Below are 6,907 nucleotides of genomic sequence, written 5' to 3'. Positions count from 1 at the left end.
GCAGGGCTGGTGCTGGAGGATGGACCATGGGGCTGAGGTGTCCTGTGCCAGCACTCACCTGATGCATCCCAGCACGAGTGTAAGGAATCAGCCCGTGCCACATCTTTGCACAGGCCTTGTAGAACAAGTTAGGGCAGCAGGACTTTGCTCTAGACACCACTCATTAAATCCTTTTTTTAATTCGAGTGCAAATATGTGCTTAATTCACCTCAAGGGATACAAAAATCCCCCAACATTATTCTGCCAGGTCCTTCGCTACTATTTAGTTTCCTGTTGGCAATGATAATTTACATGAGTCGAGGAGCTCATCTAATTTTTAAAGCAACAAGATAAAGGAACAGAAGTGGAGGAAGCTCATGCAAAGCTGGTTGCACCCAAGCAGTTCCTGGGCAATCATATACACTACGAGGTGTGTTTTAGGTTCCAGTTTCTCCCCACCCCACGCAAATTGTAATACTTGAGTGCTAAAGAGCTGTGAGGAAGTGACTTTATTTGCCTTATCTGTAACAGACCATGCTCTTCTATTCCTTTCTCATTGTCAGAAGCAAGGAAAGTATTAAAAATGGTTAGATAAAAATATCACCACTTGTAAATATCCAGATGTCAGGATCCATTACCTCCTGGCAACTGTTTAGATACCATCATCATAATGATGACTAACAAATGTCAATATCCCTTGAACAAATAGGTTTATACTCCAGATAACAAAGTTTTAATTCTTAGTCACACTGCCTTATATAAAATGAAGAAATGGTCTCTCTCTTTGAGGAGGGGATTTTTTTTTTTCATTTCTTCCTCTTTCCCCATGCTTCTTGATAGATTCTATTCATTGGGGTTATTTAATTTATTTTGGCTATTTTGTTGTGTGGGGTTTGTTTTGGGGGAGGGGGTGCCCAATCCATTGCACGGTTAAAGCTCCTCTTTCTTGTTTGATACTTCAGTTTTTGCTCTGTTTACTTGCTTTTGCCTTTGATTACCTTGAAATTTGGAGACAGAAAAATATGTCACTTTGTCAGCTGTTGTTGGGTTCATTGCTTCATTGCTTCTTAGCAAATCTTTACTCCTTTTCTCAGTGGAATTTGTACCATCTAGTCCCTGTACATTAGGATTTTTATCATTTTCTCAGTGGAGAAAGAAAATGCCAACATGTAGCTGAAAATAAACTCAGAGTGTGGATAACAACAAAGAGGGAGTTCAGATGTCAGTTCCTGGGCTCATTTCTGACTGCTTTCCTTTAGACACTCTTTTGAAGCTACTTCTGGGGACAGGAGGGGAGGTTTTCATACTGTAAAAGAGGAAAACACTGGCTCAAGATTCAGAGTCCAGACAGGAAAAATTACTTTGGCAAACACACCAGCACAGATAATTTGTTACCAGGACCCACAGTTACAGCATTTTCACCCAAATATCATTACGACTCCCTCTGCAAAGCCTCCCCAGAGTAGTTCAATATGTTTTTCTCAGGCACTGGTCTGAGAACCACCTCTCTACCCAGAAAGCATGACACCTAACAAATGTGCAGGGCGGGTGGAAGAAGGGAAAGCACCCAGGCAGTGAGTATTTAACAGGAATTGTAAGACTCTGCATGCAGCTGAAGAGGACACAGCCCACTGGGTGAGGGTAGGAAGGACCTGAGACTGCAGAAAACTCATTATCTGGATAGTGCTAATCCAGTGCATGTGGGATTACTCTGGTATTAATGATGTCAGCAGCTCCCACTGCTTTGAATAATTTGGATCTCTCAAATTTTGTGCTGGAAAAAGATCCCCTTGACTACAATATTCAGTTTACATAAGACTATCAGGCTTCACTAAACCACATTCAGACAAATCACAGTCTTGACTCCCTCTCTGTGACCGATAGGAAGCCACACAGTGATAGATACTCACATGGACAACTACACCCCCTTCTTCACTTTCTTCAGGGATTTCCTTCTCCTCTGTAAGGATGAAACTTGCATGTCCAGCAGTTGGTACTGTGATCCAAACTTCAGCCAAGTCAAAAAGCAGACAAATACACTTGAGACCTTTGCAGGAAGAGGTGGAAGAGTTCATACACACCCTATTTACTGAATCCTTATAACCCATCCCTTACTAAAGAAAAACAAGGCTCAGAAACACTTAAGAAAAGGGCTCTGACTTAAGTCTGTCTCACTGCTCTGAACCATGGAGAGTACTGTACCCATTGATGTATTTTTTAGACCCCTCATGCACACACAGACCTGAGGATTCACTTACCCCAATTATCTTTTCTCTCTGACCTTTCCCCTTCTCTGTTTAGCCTGAAGCCTTTCAAGCTTTCGCCACCCACTCCTGCCTGCCATAAGGGACAAACTGCTTTTTGTCTCCATTAGCTCGTGCTGAACCAGCTTTGCATTTGAACTGCAAAGCACCTCCAGGCAGTAACAACCTCTTGTCAGAGAAGACCATCAGCTTCCATCCTCTGGGCCGCTCTCTCCTCACTTTCTGCTTTGTTGCAGGGACCCGAGATTCTCATTCCCATCTTGCACCCATTGGGGTGTGAGTGACAGAAAACTGACCAACCAGGGGATGTTCAGTTTGGTTTTAAATCTCACGCAGGCCTAGGAGCTAATAAAGAGCTCTCTCCTGGCTTTTTGTGAGATCTCCTCACTGTCAGAGCACGGGAGACTGAAATGTCCTTGACTTAGGGTAAGCACTACTTAGCAACAACTAAAACATCCCTGTGTTATCAACATGTTCTCCAAAACACAGCACTGCACCAGCTACTAGGAAGAAACTCTCAACTCAACTCTCTCCCAGCCAGGACACTTGGGAAGGGGTGGTTCTGTGGGTGGGTTGTAGCATCCCCTGGTGTCTGAGAGGATGGTGCTGAGCTCTTTGTAGAGATGCATGGCGGGGAAATGAGAGACAGGGGGCATAAACTGAAACAAGGGGGGGATATATCCACCTGGATATTAAGAAGAAGAAGAAAAAAAAAATCATTAGTTAATCATTTGAATTCATTTCATAGTGAGGCTGTGGAATCTCCATACTTGAGGGCTTTCAAGACTAAATGGGATAAAGCCTGAGGCAATGCTCTCTGAAACACTTTGATTTATAAAGATTGACAGGACAACACCCAGTGTGATATCTGAATAATTTTATGATTAAGGATTTTTCCTAGTGGTTTATGTCACATAATGATCCTGCCAACTAGTGCATTTACATTACATTTTGATATTTCTTTTTAAATTACAATCTGAAATGGCTTTGACAAATGCTTGGTCATTCATCTTCTGCATCATGTCCCATTTTTCTGTTCATTAAATTTATTTCAAAACATACTTTACACTCTCAGATTTGAATGAAATTCTACTTAATTGTTTTAAACATCCTTTATTGTGTTGTCTTAATCTGTAGAAATGTATTGCTGGTGAAACAAGCTGTTATAAATCATTGCACAAACACGAAAATTGTTTTCAATGCCTTACATTAAAGCATTTTCCACTAAGGGGATAAAGATTCTATTTTGCTGTTTCAGGAAAAAATAGTAGAACCGAAATCTTGGCATGTGGAGAAAGGAAAACCCCTATTTCACCCTTCACAGCAGGTGATACTGCCCAGAGTTGTTCTTTTTTTGAGAAACATAGTCCTGTGATTAAACAAAGCCCCATAACCAAACTGATCATGTAACAAAGACACTGCTGAAAATTCACAATCTAGTCACTACGTGGGTGCACAGCTCCCAAATACATAATTTATGTTTAACCTGTCTCAGTAATTGCAGCAGCTACAGAAAAAAATAATATGAGAAATAAATTCAGGATAATATATCAACTGAAACCAGGAATTTTTGATGTATAGTGGAGCCACACATTCAGTAATAACTCACTGAAAGGACCTGCTAAGTAAAGTTACAATTCTGATTGTTGGGGTAATGGGAAAATGAGCTTTGTGACATTCTTACAACTCATGGAGGGCACAACTGGAGATACTCAACTGTCTCATGAGTCTCTACATGCCAGAATGTCCCCTTCCATTGTTAGGACAAGATGCATTATGCAAGTTAAGTGCTCAAACAGCTTCTTGGAAAGCTCTATGTGTCTCACAAGAAAAAGCATGGAAGGCTCTGATCTGTTCACTGATGAACCAGAGCTCAGAGGAACCTGGGAATGACATCCTGAATGCAGTCCTGAATGCTGCTGAGAGAGTGTCAGTCTGAATCAGACACCAATAAAGAAACCTTGTTCTCAGGAGTATGGGTAGGATTTGAGAACAATAAACCAAATAATCATGGAAAAAATAATTATTTGACTGTTTTGGATTTAAAAGATGCTTTCTTTTGCATTCCAGAGGATGAGCAGAGCCAGGCTCTTTGTGTTCAAATGGGAAAACATGACAATGGGAAGAAAGGTGCAGCTATCCATGCAGAACATCAATGGTGGGGGCACTATTTTGGGAGGGTCACTGAGTGCTACAGGGGTTTTTGCTGTTGTTCTCTTCACCCTCTTGTTGTTCTCTTAATATTAACCCTATTATGCTTTGTCTTAATTGCAGCACTGTGTATTTGCTGCATATATTTTGCATATTTGATTTGGAAAATCATGAAGCAATTGACTGACCTGCCATCCCCATGATTCATTTTGGGAAAGTATGTGATGGTTGTAAGAAGTGAGGCTCCTGAGTCTTGTCATAGAGACAGACCTCAGAGCCTCAAAGAGGGGGAATGATGAACAGCTCCCAAACAGATAAATTAGGCTTAACATGTCCCAGTAATTGCAGCAGTGAGAGAGAAAATAAAGGAAGAAAGAAACCTGAGGTAATGCATCAGCTGAAATTAGACACAAGGGAATGCTGAACGAGCAAACCAAGGACACTTGGTGAAGCAACTGAGGTAATTCCAGATTGCAAGGAACAAAACCAGGCCAGTGCATCAGGCCAGGAAAAGGTACTTCTGGCACAGGGTGGTGGAGAAGGCCGGGAGAGCTTAGAGATGTGTTCTCCTGCTGTGGGCAATGTCCAGCCGTGGTGGTGGCTGTGAAGCACCAGCTCTGTGTCACACCCTGCCACTCACCTGCAGCCTGAGATCAGAAACGAGCCCTCTGAGTCACAGAGGAAAAGGGCTGGGTCTAGAGAACAGTGGGAGTGCTGTGGGCTAGAGTAAGGCAGGTTGAAGCCCACCAAAACAACCAGGAATTGAGAGCAGCTGATCAATCGAGGCAGCAGTCAAAAGCAGAGGGAGTGAGAAGTAAGGGCTGATCCTGCACCTGACTTGGAAAGCCCCTGACTGAACAAACCATATTGACTTTGCTTAACAGCTTAGAGCCTGTAAAAAGAAAAAGAAAACAAAACAAAGCAAATGAAACCAAACTAAACCAAACCAAACAAAAAACCAACCAAACAACCAAAAATCCAACCAAACAAAAAAAACAAAACACCAAAACCACGAAAAATGAGAGAGGAGAGCAAAGCCAGCAGAAGAGGGAGCATCCTGACCCAGTGACTCTGGGAAAACAGCACAAGGATTTGAGAAAAAGCTTGAGAGCTCAGCTGTCCTGAAGCAGTGTATAACACAGACAAATCACACTGTGTGTCACTTTGCTTTCTCTCACTCATATTGAACAACCTCAGCCATACCCTGCAGCCTCTGGCAGCCCTGGCTCAGCCCAGGTGAGTGGTGGCACAGTTTGCCACCCTGGCTGGGCTGGAAAGGCTCCCTGTGAGGTGGAAAAAATACTCCCTCTCCTGTGGAGGGGGCCCTCACCCACTTGTTTTTTGCATGAAGGGATGAGAAGGCTAAAAGGGTCCTCTGGAGGGCACAGGACCAGCATTCCCACAGGGCAGTACTGGTGGGATTGGGGCATAGCAGCTTGCCTGGGCTCCTCTGGAACCAGTAGGTTTCACCTCGGGTGTGAGTGAGTTGACTCAGTGAGCTGACTTTTTTGGGGAGGAAGAGGGGGCTGTTGCTCAAGGGCAATATTTCCAAGTACCTCTGCCGTTTGCCATGACACCCTGACATGCAGTACAGCCAAGAGAGGAGGAACTGTGTTGTGAGGAGTTACTTTTCTCCTGTTCACTAAACAGCAGGAGGAGAGTTGGCATACAGAGAAAGGGAAAAATACCAACACATTGCATTATTGTTTCTTCAGCTATCGTGAAACTGTCACCTTTAGAGTATGGATTTGGCATTTGTCTGACAGAGCCCCTCCAAGGACTTTGGTGGAGGCAGTTTCACAACGTCAAAAATCGTTTACTCAGGTGACAGCTACAACAGATTCAGAACTGCTGCTGATAAATGCATTTGCTGTGTTAGTGCTAAATATCCTAAGGCTAGAAAGACAGTGATTAATTAATAATTTACAATTCACTAAGCTTAACTTTACCATTAATTAAGCTCAGTTTCACCAGGGTATGAGCCGCTGAATAGCGGTACAGAGGTGGGGGTGCTCTTCTGTGAGGCTTCAGAGAGATTTTTTACAACAACATGTAATAGGACAAGGGGCATGGCTTTGAATTGAAAGAGAGTAGGTTTAGACTGGATATTAGGAAAAAATTCTCCCCTGTGAGGATGGTGAGGCCTTGGCACAGGTTGCCCAGAGAAGCTGTGACTGCACCCAGATCCCTGGAAGTGTCCAAGGCCAGGTTGGATGGGGCTTGGAGCAACCTGGGCTACTGGAAGGTGTCCCTGCCTGTGCAGGGGGGGTGGGACTAGATGATCCTTTATGCCCCTTCCAACCCAAACCAGATTCTGTAATTCTATGAACTTCTGGCTGTGAGGTCTCCACTTCACCCTGGGCATGACTTGGGTGTTGGGATTACTCCGGGTGCAATGTTAGCAAGAGGTGCCGACTCATGGCAACTCAGCATTTTGAAAAAGCAAGCCTGGTCATTTTCCACAGAAGGCAACTATTTCTCGTGTGAGAATTGGTTTCGTTTCTCGTGTGAGA

Source organism: Manacus candei, unplaced genomic scaffold, assembly GCF_025592945.1.
Source record: "Manacus candei isolate 608988 ecotype Guabito, Panama unplaced genomic scaffold, ASM2559294v1 h1tg000126l, whole genome shotgun sequence".
Taxonomy (NCBI): domain Eukaryota; kingdom Metazoa; phylum Chordata; class Aves; order Passeriformes; family Pipridae; genus Manacus; species Manacus candei.
Note: the sequence above shows the minus strand (reverse complement) of the source record.